This window comes from Capra hircus, chromosome 8 (genome assembly GCF_001704415.2).
Source record: "Capra hircus breed San Clemente chromosome 8, ASM170441v1, whole genome shotgun sequence".
In the NCBI taxonomy this organism is placed as follows: domain Eukaryota; kingdom Metazoa; phylum Chordata; class Mammalia; order Artiodactyla; family Bovidae; genus Capra; species Capra hircus.
The window spans coordinates 85,284,320-85,297,770 of record NC_030815.1 but is presented as its reverse complement, the minus strand read 5'-3'; the positions used below and the strand labels follow the sequence as shown (position 1 = coordinate 85,297,770).

General features: G+C 42.2%; 1 pseudogene; it reads left to right on the top strand.

Annotated features, from left to right (window-relative positions):
* On the top strand, positions 12,442-13,080 carry LOC102168259 (annotated as a pseudogene).

Genomic DNA, 13,451 nt, shown 5'->3' with positions numbered 1-13,451 from the left:
GGGACTTGCCCTGGATCCCTCTACCACACCTGCACAATTGGTCTGAGACCTTTTGGCTAGAAATCCTGGTGTTCACTGTATCCCCTTCCCAGCCTGGTTTGTCCCTAGAGGAATGATGTTGTAAACTTCCTAAAGAATAGATGTCATATTCTTTCCCTTCTCAGGGGTCTCTCTAATTGATTCAGAACAGTGGAAATAATAATAGAAAAGAGAACCATGTGCTTGTGAAGCTGTGCCAAGGGTTCCTTACCTTTATGTTTCCATGTTTCCTGGGAGGTGGAAAGGATGGGTTATTCTCCAGATAGGGAAGGAACAGGAAAAAGAGCCCCAGTCCAAATAGAAAGGCAAGGATGGTATCAGTCACCCAATAAGTGGAACAGGAGTTCAGCCAAATATCAAAAGTGCTTTTCAGAGAAAAGAGAGAATTCTCCATCATCTGTATCACACTGCTGCCCTCAGGCAACTAAACACAGGGTAATCCACTTGAGGACTTAAGTCCTAGGCCCACATCATAGAGCTGTGGTCTGGTCACAAAGGGCTCCTGAAGGTGAGGAGGGAGTGATAGAGGAGGAGGCTGGATCCTGGTCCCTCCCCAAACATTGAGCCTTTCAGCTTTATTCATCTACCTTTTCTGAGCCTTCCCATCCTACCTTCTCATCCTGTTAGGCAGAGATTTTAGTCAAGTGTCAGTTTATCCCATTTGGAACTCAGACAGGGTTTCCAGATATTTTTACTCTCAGGATGCCCTTGTTTGTAACTCCAAATTTTCCACATGGTAATATTAGTGCTTTGCATCAACCCAGACATAGAACTTAAATTTCTATCATACTTCTTTCAGCTCAGGTCAGTTCAGTCGCTCAGTCATGTCCAACTTTTTGCGACCCCGTGGACTGCAGCATGCCAGGCTTCCCTGTCCATCATCAACTTCCGGAGCTTGCTCAAACTCATGTCCATCAAGTTGGTTATGCCATCCAACCATCTCATCCTCTGTTGTCTCCTTCTCCTCCTGCCTTCAATCTTTCCAAGCATCAGGGTCTTTTCAAATGAGTCAGTTCTTTGCAACAGGTAGCCAAAGTATTGGAGTTTCAGCTTCAGTATCAGTCCTGATGATGCTGAGGACTGATTTCCTTTAGGATTGATTGATTGGATCTCCTTGCAGTCCAAGGACTCTCAAGAGTCTTCTCCAACAACACAGTTCAAAAGCATCAATTCTTCGGCACTCAGCTTTCTTTATATTTATAGTCCAACTCTCACATCCATACATGACTACTGGAAAAATCATAGATTTGACTAGACAGACCTTTGTCAGTACTTTTTAATATGCTGTCTAGTTTGGTCATAATTTTTCTTCCAAGAAGCAAAAGTATTTTAATTTCATGGCTGCAGTCACCATAAGGATGGTGTCATCTGCATATCTGAGGTTATTGATATTTCTCCCTGCAGCCTTGATTCCAGCTTGTGCTTCATCCAGCTCTGACGTACTCTGCATATAAGTTAAATAAGCAGGGTGACAATATACAGCCTTGACGTACTCCTTTCCCAATTTGGAACCAGTCTGTTGTTCCATGTCCGGTTCTAACTACTGTTTCTTGACCTGCATATTGGTTTCTCAAGAGGCAGGTCAGGTGGTCTGGTATTCCTATCTCTTAAAGAATTTTCCAGTTTGTTGTGATACACATAGTCAAAGGCTTTACCGTAGTCAATGAAGTCAATGTTCTTCTGGAATTCTCTTGTTTTTTCTATGATCCAACAGATGTTGGCAATTTGATCTCTGGTTCCTTTGCCTTTCCTAAATCCAGCTTGAACATCTGGAAGTTCACAGTTCATGTGCTGTTGAAGCCTGGCTTGGAGAATTTTGAGCATTGCTTTGCTAGTGTGTGAGATGAGTACAATTGTGTGGTAGTTTGAGCATTCTTTGGCATTGCCTTTCCTTGGGTTTGGAATGAAAACTGACCTTTTCCAGTCCTGTGGCCACTGCTGAGTTTTCCAAATATTCTGGCATATTGAGTGAAGCACTTTCACAGCATCATCTTTTAGGATTTGAAATAGCTCAACTGGAATTCCATCATCTCCACTAACTTTGTTCATAGCCATGCTTCCTAAGGCCCACTTGACTTCGCATTCCAGGATGTCTGCCTCTAGGTGAGTGATCACACCATTGTGGTTATCTGGGTCATGAAGATCTTTTTTGTATAGTTCTTCTGTGTATTCTTGCCACCTCTTCTTAATATCTTCTACTTCTGGTATCCAGTTCTGGTATGGATCTAATCATACTTTTTCAGCCATGTGAATTTTGAAAACATTAAATTTTTTTAAAATCTTCACTATATTCAGCCACAGGAACTTAAAAATTAAACAAACAAAAAATACTTGAAATTTACAAAGCTATGAAGTATAAAACAAATTCAAATAGTTAAGCTTTCAAATAAATTTTTCATATGTTTCCAACATCCTTATTTCTAAAATTAATAAAGCCCACAAAAACTTTTGGAACATCCTCTACTGACATACACATATCCTTTAACAAATCAAGCTATCATTTTCTTGTTTCTAATAACTTTCTTCACTTGTTTATTCATGTTTGTCTGTGCTGAGTCTTTGCTCCTGCATGGGCTTTTCTCTAGTTGCAGCATGTAGGGGCTACTCTCTAGTTGTGCTGCACAGGCGTCTCATTGTGGTGGCTTCTCTCGTGGTGGAGCACAGGCTCTCGGGCACTCAGGTTTCAGTTTCAGTGTGTGGGCTCACTAGTTGTGGTTCCTGGGCTCTAGAGAACAGGGCTGATAGGCTGTGGCACATGGGCTTAGTTGATCCATGGTATGTGGGATCTTCCTGGGGCAGGGATCAAATCTGTATCTCATGCACTGGTAGGCAATTCTTTACCAGAGCTATCAGGGAAGCCTAATCCAGCATTTTCAAATCTAAGAATCAACCTTCTTTTTTTTCAGTTCAAAAAGCTGTCTTCAGTAGTATTTATACGTAGGACTGCTAGCTTCAAATTCTGCAGCTCTTTTTTTTTAATCTGGGAATATTTTTATTTTTCTCCCTTTTTTTGAATGGTAGGTTTTCTAGACATGCAATCCTAGGTTGACAATATTTTTCTTTCAGCTCTTTGAATATGTCATCACACAGCCTTCCCTCTACTCTTTCTGATTGTCAGTGTTTAATTTTACTGTGGTTCTCTTGTATATGGAGAACAGTTTTTCTCTTGCTCCAAGAGTTTACCTTGATTTTTCCACACTTTGACCAGGATGTGTCTTAGATGTATCTTTTTGCTTCCATTTTCCTAGAGGTAAACATTGAGTCTGTAGATTAATGTTTTCCATCAGATTTGGTAAGACTTCAGTCATGTCTACAAGTATTTTCTTCTTCTTCCTCTTTCTCTCCCTGCTTTTTGAGATTGTTTCTGTATTTGCTAGTGTGCTTAATGGGTCCCATAGCTCATTTTTCCTCAATCTTTTCTCTTTGTTTTTTACATTGATTTCTATTAATCCATCTTCAAATTTATGGATTCTTTATTCTACCATCTCAAATGCACTGTTGAACCCCTAGTCAATTTTCCATTTCAATTATTGTAGTTTTGAATTCCAGAATTTATATTTGTTTCATTTTTTTACAATTTGTAGTTCCTCATTGAGTTTGTCTATTTGTTGACTTTATCATGTGCTCAGTCATGCCCGACTCTTGGCAACACCATGGATTGTAGCCCACAAGGTTCCTCTGTCCATGAGATTTCCCAGGCAAGAATACTGAAGTCAGGATGCCATTTCCTACGACAGGGAATCTTTTTGACTCAGGGATCAAACCCATGTCTACTACACTGGCAGATGGATTCTTTACCACTGAGCCACCAGGGAAGCCACAGTGGTGGCTACACATGTTATTAAACACACATGTTATAAAACACACACATATATTGTCCCAATATCAGTTTCCTAGCTTTGATAGTGTCTTACTGTTACATAAAATGTAACCTAGGAAAACTAGATAGAGATTACTTGGGGCCTTTCTAATTTTGCAACTTCCTGTCTATCTACAATTATTCCGAAACAAATCATTAAAACATACTGTGCTTGAATAAGAAAAAAAAAATCTATATAGAAGTGTGTTTTTTGTTGTTGTTGTTGTTGTTTTTTGAGAGTGCTCAACCATTCAAGACAACTTCAACTTTGAGGCAGTCATTTTATCATTGGTAACATAATGTAACTGAAAGTGGGGTTCAGCTGCTTGCCTTTCAAAAGCCAATAAAGATGCAACATGAGTGTAAAGGAAAGTGTGCTTTATTTTGGATGCCAGCAACCAGGGCAGGGGTGGGGGGAGAGGGATCGGAGAAGGTGGACTCCTGTCTGAAGGCTGGCACCCCCACCCACAGACAACATATAGACAACAGCTTTCATAGACAGAGGCAGGGGGCTACAAGCAGAAACAGCACAGTCAGCTCTGACAGTCATCTTCAAATTTGTCATGTGGTTGTCTGACCAGAGTCATCATGATTGTTTTAAGAGCAGTTAATCTTCAGTTACAGCATCAATTTGTTCCTATTTCCTTCAGGCCAATTCCCTGAAAAGTGGAAGCTTCTGTAGCGGCCACAGTCTGGTCATCGTGTAGCTGGTTTCAGTATTTATAAGACAGCTCACAGGATATGGCTCAGAATATTATCTATGGCCCTTGAGAAGAAACTAAAGGTCCTTGACTCTGCTTACTGACTAAACTATAGTTATTTTGTCCTTTTATTTTTGGATTACTTTTCTTTGTTTCTGCATTTTCTCACTTCTCTGATTAAACTTATTATTTAGCTCAAGTTTTTGTGTTGTTTTTTTTTTTAACAGAAAAAAAAAATGCAGGTGGAGGACATGAGGCCCTGCTCCAGCTCAATAATAACAGAAAAAAAAATTATATCAGGGGACTTCCATGGTGGTCTCAGTTCAGTTCAGTCACTCAGTTGTGTCCGACTATTTGTGACCCCATGAATCGCAGCATGCCAGGCCTCCCTGTCCATCACCATCTCCCGGAGTTCACTCAGACTCACGTCCATCGAGTCAGTGATGCCATCCAGCCATCTCATCCTCTGTCGTTCCCTTCTCCTCCTGCCCCCAATCCCTCCCACCATCAGGGTCTTTTCCAATGAGTCAACTCTTCGCATGAGGTGGCCAAAGTACTGGAGCTTCAGCTTTAGCATCTTTCCTTCCAAAGAAATCCCAGGGCTGATCTCCTTCAGAATGGACTGGTTGGATCTCCTTGCAGTCCAAGGGACTCTCAAGAGTCTTCTCCAACACCACAGTTCAAAAGCATCTTGTCTAGTGGTTAAGAATTTATCTTGCAATGCAGGGACTTGGGGTCAACCCCTGGTTGGGTATCTAAGATCCCACATGCGAGGAGCAATTAAACCTGTGCTCCACAACTACTGAGCCCTCGTACCACAGCTATAGAGTCCGTGTACTATAATGAAAGATCCTGCATCATGTAACAGGGATCTTGTGTGCCACAACTAAGACCCAATGAAGCCAAATAAATGAATAAATAAATATTTTTAAATAATTATACCAGGAGACTATACCTTAATTTAATTTAAGGTATAAATTATACCTTAAGGTATACATTTAAGGTATAAGGCAGAAATTTAATGTAATTTTTGAAGCAGTATATTAGAAACATTGTGTGTGTGTGTGTCTATGTTAGTTGCTCAGTTGTGTCTGACTCTTTGCAACCCCATAGACCGTAGCCCACCAGGCCCCTCTGCCCATGGGATTCTCCAGGCAAGAACACTGGAGTGCGTTGCCATTTCCTTCTCCAAAAGGAACTATAGAAAGAAAGAAAGTGAAGTCGCCCAGTCACGTCCGACTCTTTGCAACCCCACGGACTGTATGTAGGGTACCAGGCTCCTCCATCCATGGAATTCTCCAGGCAAGAGTACTGGCATTTCCTTCTCCATTAGAAACATTCAGTTCAGTTCAGTTCAGTCGCTCAGTCATGTCCGACTATTTGCGACCCCATGAATCGCAGCATGCCAGGCCTCCTTGTCCATCACCGTCTCCCAGAGCTCACTCAGACTCACGTCCACTGAGTCAGTGATGCCATCCAGCCATCTTATCCTCGGCCGTCCCCTTCTCCTCCTGCCCCCAATCCCTCCCAGCATCAGAGTCTTTTCCAATGAGTCAACTCTTTGCATGAGGTGGCCAAAGTACTGGAGCTTCATCTTTAGCATCATTCCTTCCAAAGAAATCCTAGGGTTGATCTCCTTCAGAATGGACTGGTTGGATCTCCTTGCAGTCCAAGGGACTCTCAAGAGTCTTCTCCAACACTACAGTTCAAAAGCATCAATTCTTCAGCGCTCAGCCTTCTTTACAGTTACTTTCTGCTAAATAATATTTGCTAACCGTTGATAAGGTTAACCACAGGTAGATAAGTTTAATAATTGATGAATAACATTAAGATAGAAAGGCAGTCTCTTAAGATACTTGCTATCATTCTATATGGACTTTTTCATTAATTAGACAACTTTGTAGAGCTCTGATGTCAAGGTAAGTGAAAAGTTCAAAGCTGCTGAAACCTAATGAGGATTGCAAAAGGTCACACAATAAATTGTGGCAAACTGATTAAACAATGTAAATAAAGAATTACAGAGCTGGTATAGAATTTAAAGACTTCACAGAGCACCAGGTTGCGCTCCCTGTGCCTACAGAGCAACCTCCCACTGGCTATTTTACAAATGGTAGTGTAAATATGTCAGTGCTACTCTCCCAATATGCCCCACCCTCTCCTTACCCCACTGTGTCCAAAGTCTGTTCTCTGTATCTCATCTCTATTCCAGCCCCTTGGTTCACTGGTATAATTTTTCTATGTTATATATTCCATATATATGTGCTAACATGTGAGATTTGTTTTGCTCTTTTTGACTTACTTCACTCTGTATAACAGAAGCCAACATAATATTGTAAAGCAATTATCCTCCAATTAAAAATAAACATAAAATAAGAATTTAAAGACTTCTTAACAACATATTATTTGAGAGACTCTGTGATGTTTCCAAACTTGCTCAGGACTGGGGACCAGGCCAAATCCAAACTATTTGGCCCCTGTAATGTGATCGTCCCTAAGAGCCACGCTCCATGGCTTTCTTGCACACACTCCTCTCCTCATAAGTTGTCTTCATAGCACTGTGCAACTTTAGCCATATTTCAGGGCACAGAGAGCCTGGCTTGAACTGAGAGCATCTCTCCTACACATGCATTTGAGGGCAGGCAGGGCCCTGATCCGGAGAAGGCGATGGCACCCCACTCCAGTACTCTTGCCTGCAAAATCCCATGGATGGAGGAGCCTGGTGGGCTGCAGTCGATGGGGTTGCAAAGAGTCAGACACGACTGAGCGACTTCCCTTTCACTTTTCACTTTCATGCATTGGAGAAGGAAATGGTAACCCACTCCAGTGTTCTTGCCTGGAGAATCCCAGGGCCAGGGGAGCCTGGTGGGCTGCCGTATATGGGGTCACACAGAGTCGGACACGACTGAAGTGACTGCAGCAGCAGCAGCAGCAGGGCCCTGATCATTTCTGAATAATCTGATTTCAATGAGCCCTATTATAGTTAGCAAGCCTCTCTGTAGCTTAAAATACTTCAGTAGGTAAGACATCAGTATTTTACCTATGTGAAATGTTTCATTTAAGCTTTTGCGTATTTCATGTAATTGTCAACTACGTATCTCTGTATTCTTAAACACAAAACTATAGCTCATTCTAGCCTAGCTTATTTAGAAATACACAGGACCATATTGAAAGTTGGGGATTGTGGCTTTAAGGATTACTGTGCTCTGTCAAACAGGTATCTTACTCGATTTATGGAAAAGACTAGAGTTTCTTAGTATCATATTCATGTTTGTTGCACCTGAGTGGAGTGCCTGCGTTTTGTACAGCTTGAGATTTTCATGAATAAAATTTTTTCTCATGGTGGTAAGATTTTTTTAAAAAATCTGCATAAAGAAGAAAGAAAAATATTTCAGAAAGTACCTTATTAGAGATATCCCAATCACATGTTTTTTACCATCAGCCTTTATGATTCTGGGCTTTTATAACCCAAATTATTCTGACACATTTTTAGGGAGAAAGGAAATATATTTTCCTACCTTAATCATACTATTTAAGTCATAGTAGTTTCATATTATTGAATGTAAAAGACCAAAAACATTCACATATTCATAATCACATTTGGGAAGATTTACTTTAAAAACACTCTTTAAATGCAAGCTCACTATCAAAGTCACAAGAATACCTTCTGCAATAGGGATGTTAATGTGACTATTATTTCTCTGTAAAATCAAATACGATATTGAGCAAGTGGTAGGCATTCAGTGTGACCCCTCCAAGACCACGCATGGTGGTGATAACACCCCTGGGATAGGAGTGCTGGCCAGGTCCTTGGTCTCTGAGTGGGTTTTCTCACTCAGGGCCAGAAGAGGCCCTGACGGGATGGGGCTCAGGCCCAGGACCCTAGCAGTCTCACTGGGGCCTGAGCAGTCGAGGGTTAGGGTTAGGGTTAGCAGTCGAGGGGAACCACTTTCCATGTTCTGCTCTGATCCCCACAACTCCGCCAGAGTCCCTCTCCCTCCCTGCTGACCCCCTTGCTGTGAGAAGGCCCCTCTGGGTGTGGGAGCCTCTCTTCCTCCCCAGCACCACTCAGGGGCACCAATCCCGTCTTGCCTCCACTTTTCTTCCCCCTCTTTACCCACACCCTCCCCCCACATCCTACCTGGTTGTGCAGGGATTCCTCCCATTCCCTTAGGTGTTTGAGGTTCCCCCACTCTAGCACCTAATAGGTGCTCTGTGAGAATTGCTCCGATGCATTCATGCTATAGTTGTGAGGAGACAAACTCCACATCCTCCTACTCTGCCATCTTCTATCTGGAGTGAAATGAGGCTGTTTTTTTGTTTAAAGATATAATTCATATTAAAACTTGCACTGACACAGTAAACTAACTAAAAGTAAATTGAGGAGAGGGTTTATTATTTGACTGAGATAAATCAATCATTTTAACTTGTTAAATGGCTTCAAGCGCATTCACAGTGTTGTATAATCCTTACTTTTTTCTAGTTCAAACCCATTTTATCGCCTTAGAGGAAGCCTGCTCATGGAGCAGTTACACTCTGTTCCTTCTTTCACCTAACATCTGGGTAATCACCATCTGTTTTCTGTCTGTGCAGATACATCTATTTGGATGTTTCATATATCGATAAATGTAATTACATAGTATGTGACCATTTATGTCTGACTTCTTTCCCAGCATAATTTTCAGTGTTCATACATATTACAGGATAAATCAGTACCTCATTTCTTTTTTCTTCCTATCTTTAGTGAGGTATAATAGACAAATAAAAATATATATCTAAGACACACAACTTGATGTTTTGATGTACACATACATTTTTAAAATAATTGCCATCAGTTCAGTTCAGTCACTCAGTCGTGTCCAACTCTTTGCGACCCCATGAATCGCAGCATGCCAGGCCTCCCTGTCCATCACCAACTCCCGGAGTTCACTCAGACTCGCGTCCATCGAGTAAGTGATGCCCACAGCTGGGTATTGTTTTTGCTTTGGCTCCATCCCTTCATTCTTTCTGGATTTATCTCTCCACTGACCTCCAGTAGCATATTGGGCACCTACTTACCTGGGGAGTTCCTCTTTCAGTATCCTATCATTTTGCCTTTTCATACTGTTCATGGGGTTCTCAAGGCAAGAATACTGAAGTGGTTTGCCATTCCCTTCTCCAGTGGACCACATTATCAAGCCAATTAATCTCATATAGTCACCGTTTTCTTTATTTTTGGTGTGAACACTAAAGATCTACTGTCTTAGAAAATTATAAGTATACAGTACAGAGTTGTTTACTATATCATTGTACAATAGATTTTCAGAACCTATTCTTTTTTCCTGAAACTGTACTCCTTGATCAATACCTGCCCATATTGCCACCCCCTATCTCCTGTCACCTACCATCCTGCACCCCACTTCAATGACTGTTTTGTATTCCATATTAAAGTGATATCATGCAGTATTTGTATTTGTCTTTATCTGGCTTATTTCACTTAATATAATCTGTCAGTTTCATCCATGCTGTCACAAATAGCAGGATTTTCTTCTTTTTAAAGCAGGGGTTCACACCCCCAGGCCACAAACCAGACAGTCTGTGGCCTGTTAAGAACCAAGTCGCATAGTGGGAGGTGAGCGGCAGGTGAGTGAGAAACTTTATTAGTTTTTATAGTTGCTGCTCATTGTTCACATTACTGCCTGAGCTCTGCCTCCTGTCCAACCAGTGGCGGCATTAGATTCCCATAGGAGTGAGACCCCTACTGTGAACTGCACATGCGTAGGATCTACATTGCATGCTCCTTATGAGAAGCTAATACCTGATGATCAGAGTCGGTGATGCTAGTGCTGGGGAGCAACTACAAACACAGACTATCATTAGCAGAGAGGTTTGACTGCGCAGAGGCCATAATAAATCAATTGCTTGCAGACTCATGCCAAAACCCTATTAGTGAGCAGCAAGGGACAATTAATCTGTGGCAAATGAGTTGATGTACTTCAGTTATACAGCTGCATCTGGCGGTAGGTTTCAGTCAGAATCCGACACTTATTTTAGTTCATGTGGATCCCACCTATTATTTTATTTACCACTTCTGTCTGTGCCTCTTTCCCACACTGTGCACTTGTCTCAGTCATAGGTTTTTAAGCCCTGAAGCTAACCCTAGCCAAAATGAGAAGAAAACAAATTTGCTGGGGAGATTCTTTGAAGGGGGAAGATCCAATGATGAGGTGGCAAAAAGAGAATAGGACTGCCAACAAAAAGAAAGCTACATTTAAAAGAAAATACCAAGAGTCCTACTTAAATTACAGGTTCATTGCAACAGGCAGTCCAAATTCTTCAAGCCTGCTTTGTATAATATGTAGTGGCCGGCTATCCAAAGAAGCTATGAAACCGTCAAAATTGCTTTGCCACATGGAGACCGAGTACTCTGCATTAAAAGACAAGGCTTTGGAGTTTTTCAAAAGAAAAAAAAATGTGAGCATGAAGAACAGAAGCAATTATTGAAGGCCACCACTTCATCACGTGGTGCTTCACTGAGAGCATCATTCTTAGTGGCTAAAACTATGAGGTCCTTTACTATTGGTGAAGAGCTGATCATGCCTGCTGCTAGGGACATTTGTCATGAACTTTGAGGAGAGGCTGCAGTTCAAAACGTGGCATATATTCCTCTTCATTTAGCACCATAACTAGATGAATTGATGAAATAGCAGAGGATATTGTGGTACAGTTGTTAGAGTTAATGAGTCACTGTGGTATACAACCCAGGTTAACAAGTCTACCGATGTTGACAGCTAGGCAAGAACACTTGTTTTTGTGCAGTCACTCAGGAGAATGTGCATGAGGATATGTTATGCTCCCTTTAGTTGCAAATGAACACCACAGCTGCAGAACTATTCAAGTCTTTGATTGATTATGTAATAGGAAAACTGAATTGGTCATTTTGTGTCTGTATTTGCAGACAGACGGAGTAGAAAACGGCAACCCACTCCAGTATTCTTGCCTGGGATTCCCATGGATAGAGAAGCCTGGCAGGCTAGGGCCCATGGGATTGCAAAGAGCTGGACACAACTGAGCGACTAAGCACTTATGCATGCAGGCACAGACAGAGTAGCTGCCGTGACTACTGCGGTGATGGCTTTCTGGTTTCACTACTCCGGCCAAAAAGGTCACTTCTTAATGTGAGCCTACGCATTGTGTCATGCATAAATACTGTCTAGCTGAAAAACGTCACCTGAACTTAACAATGTTTTTCAGGATGTGATTAAAATTATTAACCATATTAAAATACATGCTCTTAACTCACATCACATACCTCTGTGAGGAGACGGACACAGAGCACGTCTTCTCTTAAACACAAATGTGAGATGGTTTTCTAAAGGTATATCACTGGCTAGAGTTTTTGAGTTATGAGAGCTTCTCCAAATAATTCTTTTAGAAAAATGGTCACCACTGGCAGCATATTTCACTGACACAGAATGGATGACAAAACTTGCTCACTTGTGTGACATATTCAACCTGCTCAATGAACTCAATCTGTCCCTTCAGGGGAGCATGACAACTTGTTCAAGTCAGCAGATAAAGTGGCTGCATTCAAAGTTAAACAGCAGTTATGGGGGTGAAAAGTTTGGGTTTTGTTTTTGGTTGTTTTTTTTAACGTTTCAAACATTAGCAGAGATTTTGAAAGAGATTGAGCCAGGGCTTCTTTCTCCCAAATGGTGCGTGATCACCTATCTCAGCTTTCAAAAGGGTTTGAGCATTATTTCCAAACCAGAGATGATCCCCAAACTGGGAAGGAATGGATCTGCAGCCCACTTGTGAATAAACCAGGTGAACTGACTTTGGCCATTCTAGGAGAGGATTAGTTGCTTGAGATCACAAACGACAGTGGCCTTAAAAGTATGTCTGGAGCAGTTAAGGGCTCTGGCCAGCATGTAGGGGTGAGAGGATCCCTGAGCCAAGCAGGTCTCTGCTTCTCTGGGGGCACAGTGTGGATGATGGCCTGTAGGGCCCCAGGTGTGCAGGTGCTGAGCTTAGGTGGCAGCAGCTCATCGGAGCACCTGGACACATTGGGGAAGGACAAGGTGGTGGTCTTCCTCAAGGGGATGCCAGAGCAGCCCCAGTGCTGCTTCAGCAATGCCATGGTACAGATCCCACAACCTACAATGTGCTAGATAACCCCCAGCTCCCACAAGGCATTAAAGACTATTCCAACCAGCCCACCATCCCACAAGTGTACCTCAACTGCAAGTTCATGGGGGAGGTGGTGACATTCTTCTGCAGATGTACTAGAACCGGGGAGCTGGTGGAAGAACTGAAAAAGCTGGGGATTTGCTCTGCCCTCTTAGATGAAACAGAAGACCAGGACTCAAAGTGAGGGTGACTGAGCCAGGAGCCACTGGTGTCAGAATCACACTGCCAGAGAAGCCTTACCAATTCTGGTTTTCACTCTTCAGATGACTCCTTGCACTGATACCTCCATTGTATAAGCAACTGGGTAATTTTAGTGATTTATCATGCATGTAATTGTAACCACTGGACTGTCATAATCAATATTGTATTATAAGATTGCTGTTAACAAAATTCCTTCTTATGTTGTTCTTTGCTCTTTGCCTGATTCAGGAGTAAACCTGCTGCTACTGCTGCTGCTGCTGCTGCTAAGTCGCTTCAGTCATGTCCGACTCTGTGCGACCCCATAGATGGCAGCCCACCAGGCTCCCCTGTCCCTGGGATTCTCCAGGCAAGAACACTGGAGTGGGTTGCCATTTCCTTCTCCAATGCATGAAAGTGAAAAGTGAAAGTGAAGTCGCTCAGTCATGTCTGACTCTTCGTGACCCCATGCACTGCAGCCCACCAGGCTCCTCCATCCATGGGATTTT